This window comes from Cupressus sempervirens, chromosome 5 (genome assembly GCF_028749045.1).
Source record: "Cupressus sempervirens isolate cs-2001-9-10 chromosome 5, ASM2874904v1, whole genome shotgun sequence".
Classification (NCBI taxonomy): Eukaryota; Viridiplantae; Streptophyta; class Pinopsida; order Cupressales; family Cupressaceae; genus Cupressus; species Cupressus sempervirens.
The window spans coordinates 882,160,085-882,173,203 of NC_143122.1; the positions used below are offsets into that span (position 1 = coordinate 882,160,085).

Genomic DNA, 13,119 nt, shown 5'->3' on the forward strand with positions numbered 1-13,119 from the left:
CAAACTTAACCTAAAACTATTTACTATAAGAAATAAATAATCTCTTTAGGAGAAAGTATAGGTCTCTTACCAATAACTAAAACTCCTTACTAATAAGAAAACAATATCACTAACTAAGGTGGAGACTTGTGTTTTTGGTTGATTATTTTCAATTATTTTCTTTTTTAGAAATCTTTTCAGGCAAGATTTATTTCTTCTTCTTTTTTTTCATTTTTTCAAACAACATTACGTCTAGATTAACATAGGCGTATATTCATAACTTGTAAAGTAGATAGACCTACTATTTTGAGTGATATGCTTCAACTATACTAAAAAATCAAAGATTTATGATATGGCCAAGTTGTGTCATGGGCTTGTAAAAGATTAGCATGATTAGCATGTAAGGTACCCACAATAACCAAAGATGGATTTGAAAGGCACCATAACCATATGGATTATACCTTGACTTGTCTCTGTACTTAATACTTCTCAAAACCAATGTAAAAAATTATAGATAGAAAATCATTAAAGCATAAGGTATCATCTACTTGCAGTCTTGACTTTGTTCAGGTCAGAAAGGTCTTCAATCAATTTTATTTCCTTGATATTGAAGCATTTGGGAATTTCAACTTGGACATGGACCACCTAATCCCCACATGAATTTGGCTTCCCAAGTAAGGGAACACCCTTCTTTTCCATTACTAAGGTTGAGCTAGGTTGTGTTCCAACTAGTATTCTAAGATCAACCATGCCATATATAGTTGGAACCTTAATAATTGTCCCTAGAATAGCATCAATGTAAGAAACCTTGCATGTTATGAGTATGTTTGACCCATCACGTTTTAACACAAGATTTGAGAGCACTTCAATAAATACATGTATTTCTCTAGGAGGGCCACCTCTTTTGCTTGCATTTCCTTCAAATCAAACATGAATGTAGCTTCCTAAGTCAACACCAACTAGAACTTTCAAGTTGATCCTCTTTGTACACCTCACTTGTCCATCCCCCCAACATATAGTACAATATGTTGCACTTTCTCCTATTTCATCACAAACTTGGAAACTTGAAACTTGTCAAAAATCACCCAATGGTGTCCTTGTTGTTGTGACAACCTTCCCTTGACCTCCACATGTCTTGCAAGTACTTGGTTTTTTCCCTGGCTTCCCCCCAAATCCATTGCAAGTTGTGTAGTTCTCAAGTTGAGTGACTTCTATTTCCTTATCTATTCCAAAAACTATCTCCTTAAAATTAAGAACCTAGTTATACCTCTCATCATTTCCTTTCATTGGTATGTTTTGAGATGCTCTGCCTCACATGCTTCCCATACCCCCCATACCTTCAAATAAGGATTCAAATATATCAAAATGATTGTTGAAATCTCCAAGACCTACACCTGCACCCTTTAGCCCAGCTTCACCATATTTGTCATAAATGGTGTGTTTTTCATCATTTGGAAATACCTCATAAGCCTTACCTATCTCCTTGAATTTGAGCTTTGTACTAGCTTCTTTGCTTACATCAGAATGGTATTGCCTTGCAATTTTTTGAAAAGTACTTTTCATTTTAGACTTGCTAGCATTGTGAGAAACTCTAAGAATACTCTAATAGTCTGAATCTACTCTGACAACTAATCTATTGCCTCATCATCTAGAACCTTTAAAGTATAAACTTGAATCAAAACATTGATCTTGCAACCTCAAATGTACTAATCATGCACCTCCACATGGTATTCATGCCATCAGATAGCTTATAGGCAATATAACTACTTGTCTAGAATTTAAGTTTTGTGATAGGAGAAAAATGGTTCCAGCACAAGGATTGGATTTTGTTCCTTCTATTTGAGATCTTCTTCCTCTACCCCTTCTCTTCTCCTTCACTCATTGGCAAGATTTGTCTCTTATTCTCTAATCTACAATAATTTCTTAAATGAAATTATTTTCCTATTAATTTTTTTTTATCTCTAATGGGTGTATTGGATTTTTCTAGTCATTTTATTTCCATTTCTAAATTTTTATTGTTATAAAATTAAGCTAGATGGCTAGGAATATAGTTTTCAAATTATGGGTAAAAATTTGTCAGTAACGATCTTGAAAAAAAATGTTGATTTCATTTTTAGTTGAGACTTTTGGTTTCCCAACAATTATGACCACCCAGAGTTGGTTGTAACTATGGGGGAAATCATTAAAATCATGTAAACAACTGAAAACATTTGGAGAGAGAAGAATTTAATAAAGTTGAACAAATTGCAAACAAAAAAATAGAGTTTTACTACATTTTTTATTGTTGTTTCATTTGGTGTGCCCAAGTAAAGATTCAAATGAGAAATCTAACTTTATAGGAAGTTGGGAAATCTTCTTATCCTTTATTTGCAACAAGTCTAAGACCCTAAAGTGAAGAATTGAGGGATAAATCTTATCATAGTCTACAAGGGGTCATTATTTACACAAAATCTAGGCTACATGAGTTCAAAACCCCTTATGTCCAAATGTGCCTGTTGGAAATATTCCAAACTTGGTTCAAATGAGAAGTAAGGGAGTTTATTTTAGTTTGGAATTGGCTTCAAATCAATTGGTTATAGTTCATTTAAGATATGTATGATACCCTAGCTAGGCATCTCAATGTGATTAGAAAAATTAATTAGGAAAGAAGCAACAATCCCCCATAATTTTGGATGGCCATTGAATCAAAGCCTAATTTATGCTAATGCAAGTACTCCTAGATGTCCCCATGGTCCTTTTGACTAGATTCAAAGTTTGAAGGGTATTTAGACCCAGTAGAATGTTTGTGAGAACAGGCTCACAAAAGTGGATTTGAGTGATAGAATTGCCATTTGAGATTGTAAAAAGTCTATATAGAACTCCATTACTCTAACAATTGTACATAAAACTTTTTTTTTGTCCTCTTCTAGCAAAATATTGTTGGAAGAAGTGTCACACTCCTTCCATAACTCTTCTTATCACACTTCACTCTGACATTGGATTGGCATCCATTAGGTCTTATCCTTCACCAATGACTCTCTCCTCTCTTCTTCTCCTCCATGGAGTTTAATCCACCATGAATTGGTGACTACCACCATGTTTCACTTGCACAACCTCTCACAAGTTGTACATACAAATATCCTATATCTATATTCCACCTTGTCACTATACCATCCTTTTTCTCACTCACTTAAATATTAAAATCCATCTCAAAATCAACATCAAAAATTTTATTTAAATTTTCCTCTTCTACTACAATGTCTTCTTCATCACCTCTCATTGACTGAAACTTCCTTAGGTAATCATCTTCTTTTTCATTCTCTTCAATTGTAGCAATCTCTTCTCCTAGCAATGGGTCTTCTGCATTAGATCCTTCGTCAACCTCTACTACAACTTCAACTTCATTCTCTTTTCTCATTCCTTTTATAAGACATCATGCTTTCACTTCTTTGACCTACAATATCTTCATCATAAATTTCACCTTCCAAAAAGGTATTGATTATTTAATCCTCTCTTTCAAGATGACATCCTCATATTGAATTTACTCATCAAACAAGGGACCCTTAAAGTCCATCATCTTAGCTTCCACATCTTGAATGTCTTCTTTGCCTATCACAAAAATACTCATGCCTTCTATGCATTTTATTTCTATGAGAATCTCTTCAATAGCATCTTAATCTTTAAACTTATGACAAGAATAGTGTTATTATTACTCATTTATTGCACTTCTCAAATAAGAAATACTTGATGTTGCTACTCTGCTAGATAACTCTCTCAAATCATTAATACATGATGTTGTTACACTTTGAGGTGCCAATTTTATCAAATATAACATATTTTATTTTTTGTTTGTGATCCAAAGCATCACCTCATTTGATGAGAACTCCATTAGAGGCTCCAGTAGTTGTTTCCACCATAACAATTGTTGGAGTAGCAAGCTCCAAAGTGCATGGGTAGGAAATGACCAACTTAGAGATAGAAAACATAAAAGACAAAACAAAGTGATCAATTGATGGAGACACGACCCAAGCACAGAATGGACAAAACAGAAGAAGGAAATTTTATTAACTTTGTAAATAAGCTAATACATCTAGTACAGAGAAAATAGACTGCATAACATGCCCTATGGACTTACAATAGCATAAATCTAGAGATAATTTCTCCTTTTAGTACCTCCTCTCAAACCCCACTCTGAACTACCTTTTACAATGCCAGAAATGTCCTTAAATAGACCGCAGAGGGTTAAGGACTAGGAATACATTCTAGAAAGTGCTAGTAGGCATCCACTGACCAAATAGAAGGATCCAAAAGCTGTGTTAGAAGTTGACAAAAATCTAGAAGAATCTGGAAATGGTAACTAAACTTTCGAGAGGCATAACTTTTGAACCGTAGCTCCGATTGATGAACCATTTACATTTTTGGAAAGCTCTCGAAGCGCTCTATAGCCCTATGGATGAGCTTCACTCATCCCCCATTTTTTGGCCCTTTTTGAGGTCATTTAATTCCCCTAACCTAACTTTGAAGAATTCTTAGGAGGTCTCCAAAACCTTAAAAACTATGATAACTTTCAAACCATGTGGCCTTTTGACCTGATTCTTTTTTTGGAATGCTCTAAATTACAATTACATTCATCTAGCCAATTTACACCTCCTAGTTCACCAAAATGATGGCTCAATTACATACTCCTATTTTTTCAGCATTTACACGTATCCGAAGGTGTTTAAATACTCTATCCTAGAACACTGATAGTGGGACTATGAGAGTTGGAACCTTTACTTGACCCAAATGGGTATCCAGAAATGAAAACACATGAAATAGAAACTAAGTCTAAGTACATTTTTTTAGGTGACACAAGATTTCCCTTATACCTCTGGATGCTCCTGCATCATCATTTATGGGAGGTAGCCAATCTTCTAAATAAGTACCAAGAGTTCCAACAAGATGCCTACATAGAGCAGGTAACTAAATCAACAACCAATCAAGTTTATCTTTTCTATCAAGTGAAAAATCTACTTAAGATAAAAGTATACATAATATTTTTCAAAATAGAGTTGAATGTTTACAATAGATATAGAAAATCCTACTAGCCCATCTGTGTCACAAATGCTAGTGTAACAATAATTGGAACAAAGAGACTAGTGACTTGCAAATATAAATCAATTTGAGCTCATACTTCAAATGCTTGACACTAATAGAAAGTTTTGGCCTTGTTAATCTTACTCTTTTTAATCTATTATCAAGATTTTATGCAAAAATTCATTTATCAAAAGATCAATATAGAGCTTTTGACTTGCATCTAGTAGAAAATTATATAATTCCATGTAAATATCTTAGAAACTAGTCTTATTTGGTAATAATTTGGAGCTAGTATCTTCTTCTTTAATGGTCTCTTCTATAATCGATCATAAGGGGCCTAGATTTCCTATTGTCAAACCAATGCTTACATGGAATCAACAAAAAATTAAGGGAATGGTTGTCATTCAATGTGAATTTGAATAAATTGGTTGAATTTCATATGCCTACTCTAGTATGGCCATAGGAAGACCTCTTGTCCATTGTGGACATGGGAAAATAGACATATATTTTTATGATTGGTCTAGACAAAGAGGTCTTTGAAAATTCACAACATAGAAAGATCATGATTACCTTTTTCTTAATGTTAACTCCCATTGCAAAAACATCTTCTTTAGCACACTATTTAAACTCCCATAACCATGGGTGATATCATATTCAATAGAAATACATGAAAAACATGTTATACACACTCTTTTACTAGTCTGCAACCATTGAAATAAGACCTAGGATCCTTTCCCACAATCTATAACTTTAAAATCTTGAAGAATACAATAAAAAAGTAAAATTTTACCCCAAATTACCAATGACACCATCTTGTGGAGCTCTTAAGGTTTCAATTTTTAATCCCAATTTTTTCGCATAGCCCCAACAGTCTAAGATGTTTAAACTCCTCAGTGGATATAAGAGCATATTTCCAAAAATCAATCAGGTTAGTTTTGGGGAGAACTTTTCACCTATCTTCCTAGGAATAAAAGAGCTAGATGAGATCAATAAACATATAGAGAATATCTTATTATAGGGTGAGAAAATTTTGCCTCAAATGGAGAATTTTATGGTTGTTGATATGATTACCTTCACCAAACCCTACACGCTTATGAGATTGGTATTTTGTCTATCCATTAAAATATTTTTCTAAGATAGACTAAGGATTGATATATAAATAAAGAAAAAATTATAGGATTTCAAAATGAATTAAAAATACAACAAATAGTATTTTTTTTAAATTCACTCATCATTGATTTATCCTCTGGTGATTGTTAATGTACTACAACTGATAAAACAAAGTGCAATTTTCTTGACATCTATAGATATTCAATGGTGTAAAAGTAACATCAAAATTAAAGAGTAAAAATAAAGGATCCAACATCAAAGGGAAATTCAACATCAAATTAGTTAATTACCAAGAATACTTACAAATCAAAGGTTGAAGAACACGTTACAATTATACAATAGCACCAGTCAAATCCTCCATGAAAGTAATGTAAGCAACAAATGCACCATACAAGACCATATTACTAGGATATTACCATGATTTTTTGTCAAATATGAACAAGTTCTTTGTACATTTGGGAAGATATGGGGAGCATGTAAAATCCTTGTAAAATAAATATAATTACAAAAATGGTTATTCAAAAACCTAGTACCTCGTCATTGCTCTACTCTTGTGAATTGTAGCATCTTGGTGACCCTTATTAACTCTACATTTAGATCAACCCTACATTTGGTTCAACATTTTATACATGTTTTCTCTAGCATAAGCCTATGTTTTTCTCTTTTGTTTGGCTTCTCACTCTCGACAAATGCATAAAAACATGTTTCACCCCAAAATGAAAGCCTATTTCACTCCAAAATGAAAGCATATTTGGCTCCAAATTGAGATGAGATCCTATTATTCATTTTATTTTTTAAATTAGAATTTTTTATTATATTAAAATATTAATAAAATCTACCAAATTCTTCATTATTTTTATAGATTATATATTATACAAGGTACTAAATCAATAATAATACTTCAAAATTATAAAAATATATTCATTTTATTACTTGAATCTTAATATTAAATTATTTAAATGTTCTACCACCTTCTACCAAAAAAACTTAAAAAATCTTAGTATTACAAGAAAATTGATTTGAGTCATAATATCTTGGCAATTCTTCCACATATAAGAATAATAAATGTGGGATTAACATATATTGATTGTGGAAACAATGTATGTGTGGGTATATGTAGAAGAATAAGGTTTTAAAATGTAATTATTGTAAATAGGTAGATTCGTAATCTTCAAACTTTATACTCACTTGAGGTTTGAAATAAAATGATTTTTATTTGAAGGTGAAGACAAAACTTCAAAGCTGTCCATAAATAGGAGGTATGCATTTGGAGGCTTGGTGATTGTGATGCTCCACATTACTTGTGCACCTTCTTTATCTAGTCTCAATATTTTTGTGGTTTCTTTATAGTGCTCCATTCTTTTAAAATCTCTTCACTTGTTATAAGCACCACCAAACCACAAACTAAAAATTATATATTTCTTTAAATTGTTAATAAAGAATATCAATCATTTAAATTTTCCACTCATAATTCATTACACCTTGTAGTACAAATGCATACTTTACAAAAATTATTAATTAAATTAATTATCAAATTCAACTATTAGCAAATTTATCTATAAGTATAATTAAATCTATATCTAATTTATATTATATATTTTTGTAATACCATTGGACACATTTGAAAGTCAACTTTATTTTATTAGTTGATAGGGTCAACTTGACACCAGATTAAGTCCAAATTATATGTCAATCTTTTTACAATTAGGTAAATATATATGCATAATAATTGGAAAAATATTAAGTTAGATAAATATATATGCACAAGTAACTCATATTGAATTGGATAAATGTATATTCATAAAAATTATAATTTGGCTATGATGCTAACCATGTTAAGTCTTATCATTACTTAATACTATTACTCATTTATCTTTGCAATGCTCTTTGATCAAAATTTGTTGTTACTATAGAGGGTTTTTTTATCTCACATTGTAAAAATCCCTTAGACTATTTCTCAATCAAGAACTCAATCTTCAATGCATATCTCCTGCTCCCATTAAAAAATATACCCCTCCATGAATAGAACTCATTGTTCAAGCAAAGATTGCACCATGAAATGAAACATCTAACAAAATCAGTTAGGGCTTCTCTCTTGTTACTTACTATATTAGTTGTGGTTCACCTTCAACTTAAGAAATGAAAGTTTTCTGCTCCAAATGTACTTCTGGTGTTTTTTTGGCTCAAAAAAATACATCTATAGAAATGTTTATTTATTTTGTACTTTCCCTTTTTTTTATGTTACATCTTGACCCTTGTATTGATTTATTTAAAATGTCGATATTCTAAATTACCTTAGTGGCATAAATATTAACAAAACCTAATATTCAACCTGGACAAATTAACTTTCTAACCTGATTTGATTTTGGGGTAAAACATTAATTACAATATTAAAATTTGATATGATTTTTATTTTATTATAATTTCATTTAAAACTACAATATTAAAATTTAATGTCATTTTTTTTCATTTAATTTTTTTCAGAAAAATATGTTTGAAAAAATTAAAGCTTGATATTTTAATTATTCAATACATTATTAATTGATAAAAATTGGTATATTTAAATATTTAAATTATAATTTGAATTAGTGTTTGTGAGTGTCCCAAAATTTTCTTTGTTGTAGAGGGCCTCAATTACTTCAAATTCATTATAGAATAAATTGAATTCAATTCCCACCTTTTCACAAATTGCCAAGTATACCTCCATGATGTAAAATGTTTGCAAGTAGCATCTCAATCAGAGGGCCTATCTATTTTCTACCAAAGAATAGGTTAATAGTTTTGATGTGGTTCTTGAATCTTGAACCTTCTTATATCAATACAAAATTAAAGTTTGGATGAATGTTATCTAGTTTAAAGGACTAGATATGGCATATTCATAAATTTTGAAGTATCATGATGCACTTTTAGAATCATGCAAATAAACCATGCCCCTTTCATCAGCAAAGCCCTAGCCACTACATTCCAAAACATCTACTTTCCATATTTTCATTACCTAATAAAATTTTATTAATACTAAGTTATTTTAATTACCTTGTAACTAATATGTAAAAAGTTTACAAATCACTTAGACCAAATAACTTTTAAGGAAAGTCATGATCATTGAAGTAGTCTAAATTTGTTCTTTTATAGAAATAATTTGTCTTTCTTGTAGCTTAATAGAATTTTTTTCATTATGTTACTATAAGTAAATTCTATGCAACCTAGATCATAATATGTAGAGAGAGAGAGAGAGAGAGAGAGATTCAATAATGTATGATGTACAATACATATTCATGGTGATATGTCATGCTAGAAATCTCTTTCTATGTCACTTTTTTCTACTATCCCTCTATCTCTTTTTGTCTCTACATATTTGTAATAGTAGTTTTTCACAATCCGTTAGAATTCATTGCTATATTTTTTGCTTAGATTGTGTTATAATTTTTGCATCAATGTTTTGGATCAAACTTTGTGATCCATCATCAACATCCTAATGATGGATCACAAAGTGTGATCCAAAACATTGACGCAAAAATTATAACACAATCTACCCAAAAAATACAACAAGGAATCTATACATATTGTTAAATATATTTTTAATTAGTAATATATTATTAAATGTTTTAACTATATTTTTAACTAGTAGTTATAAGTTATTAATTATTTTAATCATGAGTTTTAGATTAAACAACTAAGAATCTAAATGATAATACAAATAAAAGAGAACTAAATTAAGCAAACAAATAGCAACCTGCCTATTTATTGATATATCTCTTAGAGGAAAACTAAAGTAGTATGCAATACAGATTGAAGAGCCCAAAATGGTGAATAAAATCTCTTAAGCCATTTAGCAAAGTATCTTGTATCATAGAAGATGCAAAGTGAAGCTATGATTAGTATGAGAAAAAGTAGGTCCAAGGGTCATGAGTGAGTTATAGAAAATTAAATTAACCTCATCCATTAATAAATAAACCTTAGAGAAAGTGAAGAGAGGAAGTATAAATGACTAATTGTTAGTGATAAATATCTAGTCACTTATTTAGTCATTTATTTGGTAGTTTATTTAGTCATTTTTATTTAGGTGGCTGATTATAAGTGACTAATTATCTCATCACTTATTTAGTCACTTGGATTTGGTTGATCTTGTGATTTTACTTGGTGACCAAATTAGTCATTGATTTAGTCACCTTTAGCTATAAATTACAAAGAAATAGTAGAATGTGACCACTTTTAGTCACATGACTAAAAGTTTTAGTGGTGTGACTAATTTTTTTAGTCTCACAGTCACATATTTGCCAAAATGTACTAGTGGATCTTTGATGATTAGGACGAATCTTATTTGTGACTCCCTATGCACTACATGCATCCAATTAGAAAAAGGGAAGGATTAAGTTGAAATATGGGTGAATCAAAACTATTGAATCATACCTAACCCTAAGTAACCTAGGTCTTTTAAAGGAGGACAAACTGTAAACTTTGTACAAAAAGAGAATTAAAGAGAGTTTGTATGCGCAAATAGAGTGCTGATGGTGACTAAGGAGTTATAATTTTAGTTGCATTGTAGAATCAGTTACAAGAGAACATAAGAAAGGAATCAAAATATGGCAGATACATATGATAAAAAAGGATCAAGTACACAATGGTAAAGAGGTGATCTAATCAAGCAACAAAGTCCTAGCTGAAGGATCATTGCTAAAACATTCTAATAGGTGAATCAGTTAAATCTCTTAACAGAGTAGTCATAACATGCTATTGTAAATCCTTTAACATGGTTCTTACTTCATTGTAAGTTAAAGTCATTTTACTAGGCACACTTATAATAGGGTTTTGAAAACCTTTAATAGAGTAAGATCTAACAATCTTGTAAGCCTTTAACAAGGTAGACCTTTCACAAGGTAGATCATGGTTCATGATCAAAATAGTGTAACCTTCATTTGGTACACTTTACTACTATAGTAGTAAATATTTTTGGGTTTCATACCCACCCCAGTTTTACCTTATCCTTGGAGTGTTTCTAGGTAACAAAATATATTATGTCATACATGTGTTAAATATCTTACTTTCATGCAATGGATGTATGTGCTTAATTTGGTATTTTAGTTTATATGCATAGATTGTGAGATGGATGTGTGGTGAATAATTATGAGATTGAAATTTTTAAGTGTTGATTCACCACCCACCCCCCCTCAAAGTTTACTTCCTTATTGTATTTCCAAAAATTGGTATCAAAGTTGGGTTCTTTTAAAGTAAAGCTTTGCAACTTGAGGAATCATCTTGAAGATGGAAGTCTACAAGTTAAGAAAGACTATTGAGAACTAGATGATTGAAATACAACTTACCCTACATATGTTGAATGAATCAAGAGATGAGTTAAAGTGATCATTGAAAAGAAGGAAGGAAATAATTATTGAAGAGAATGGCATACAATACCAAGAGATTAACACTACTAAATTATTTGTAGATGGAAACACCAATGAATTTGATGTAATAGTTATAGATCTAATAGAAAAGAATGGAACCCTAATTGAAGAACCCAAAAATCCCAAGAGAGAACATGAAGTCCAATCAATATTTCTATGTGAGGTGATTGAGTAGAAAAAGAAATATTAAGAGGACAAAGTCATGATTGAAGATGACAAAAGGATTTTGATCAATAGACTGGAAGAGAAAATATCAAAGGTAAATAGGATTGCTAACATGTAGTTGGAAACTTTGAGTCAAATGATGATTGCAAATCATGAATTGAATGCAAAGGATATTCAGATCACAACACTAAAGCTACAAAATGAACAACTAAGAAATGATTTGAAAAGAGAAAAATATTTTTTGAAAGTTTCAAAAAACCTAGTGAATACATCTAGTACTTTGAGCAATTGATGAGATCTCCTAGATTCAATAATGATAATTATGGATTGGGTTTAACTAGTACTGAAGAAGGAGAATCATCCAGAAGTAGTAAAGAAAGAATTAACAAAGGTAAGAACTCCAAATCTACTTATCATAAATGTGGTAAGATAGGCCATACTGCTAATGTTTGTAGGAGCAAGATTGCAAATTAGAATCTTAAGTAGAAGTTCATGGGTCATTGCCACAAATGCAACAAACAAGGACATCATGCACATCAATGAAGAACCAAGATCATAAGCACACAAAGATTTAAAGGTTACTGCTATAATTATCAAAAGTATGGACATAGAGAAAATGAGTGTAGATTTAAGCCTAAATGGTCATCAAACAAGTAGATAGAGGTAAAGCATAATGGAAACTCTTATAATTGGGATTATAATACCAGGTATAGTTGTCATTGTTTTCAAGAGTATGGGCATGATGCTGAAAATTTCATAAGAAATTTTTTTATAAGTGACTAGAAAAGATGGTTAAGTCAAATCACACATTTTAGTTTTGTAAAGACTAGTCACATAAGCAAGAATCGTCCAACAAGGTCAAAGACACTAAACAATCAATTCAAAAAAGGAAAAGGAAAGGCAAGTTTTGAGAATGTCAGAGATGAGATGAACAAGAGATGGAAGAGAAAGGAAGATTGTAGCACATCAAGTTCAGATGAGATCACTTCACCTAATGGGTTAGGTGATCACACCACCTCTAATTAGGAAATCAAGAGGCATGTGTAGGATTGATATTTAAAAGATATGATATACATTAGTTCCAAGGATTTAGTTCTAAAAATATTATATTTGCATGAAGAAAGATGCAAAGTGTTGTTAAGAATCTAGAAGAAATCTTTAAGTTTTGTCACTTTTCATGTTATTTCTGAGCATGAAAATATTCACTATGGTTGTTGAGTGAAATATTAGTGGATGCCAAGCTATTGCAAGGTGATAGTGTTGACCAAGGTCATAGTGGTTGTTGAGCATGAGAAAACTTCATGGAAGTTGAGAAAGTCAAAATCTCTATTGAAGTTGAGCTTATAGCTATGTAAGAACTAATCATTAAATGTGAGGTTTTAAGGTCTATATGATCAATTTCTACTTA

General features: G+C 31.0%; 1 pseudogene; it reads right to left on the minus strand.

Annotated features, from left to right (window-relative positions):
- Positions 1–519: 519 nt before the first annotated feature.
- On the minus strand, positions 520–1,719 carry LOC149558754 (chaperone protein dnaJ A7A, chloroplastic pseudogene; annotated as a pseudogene).
- Positions 1,720–13,119: the final 11,400 nt, after the last annotated feature.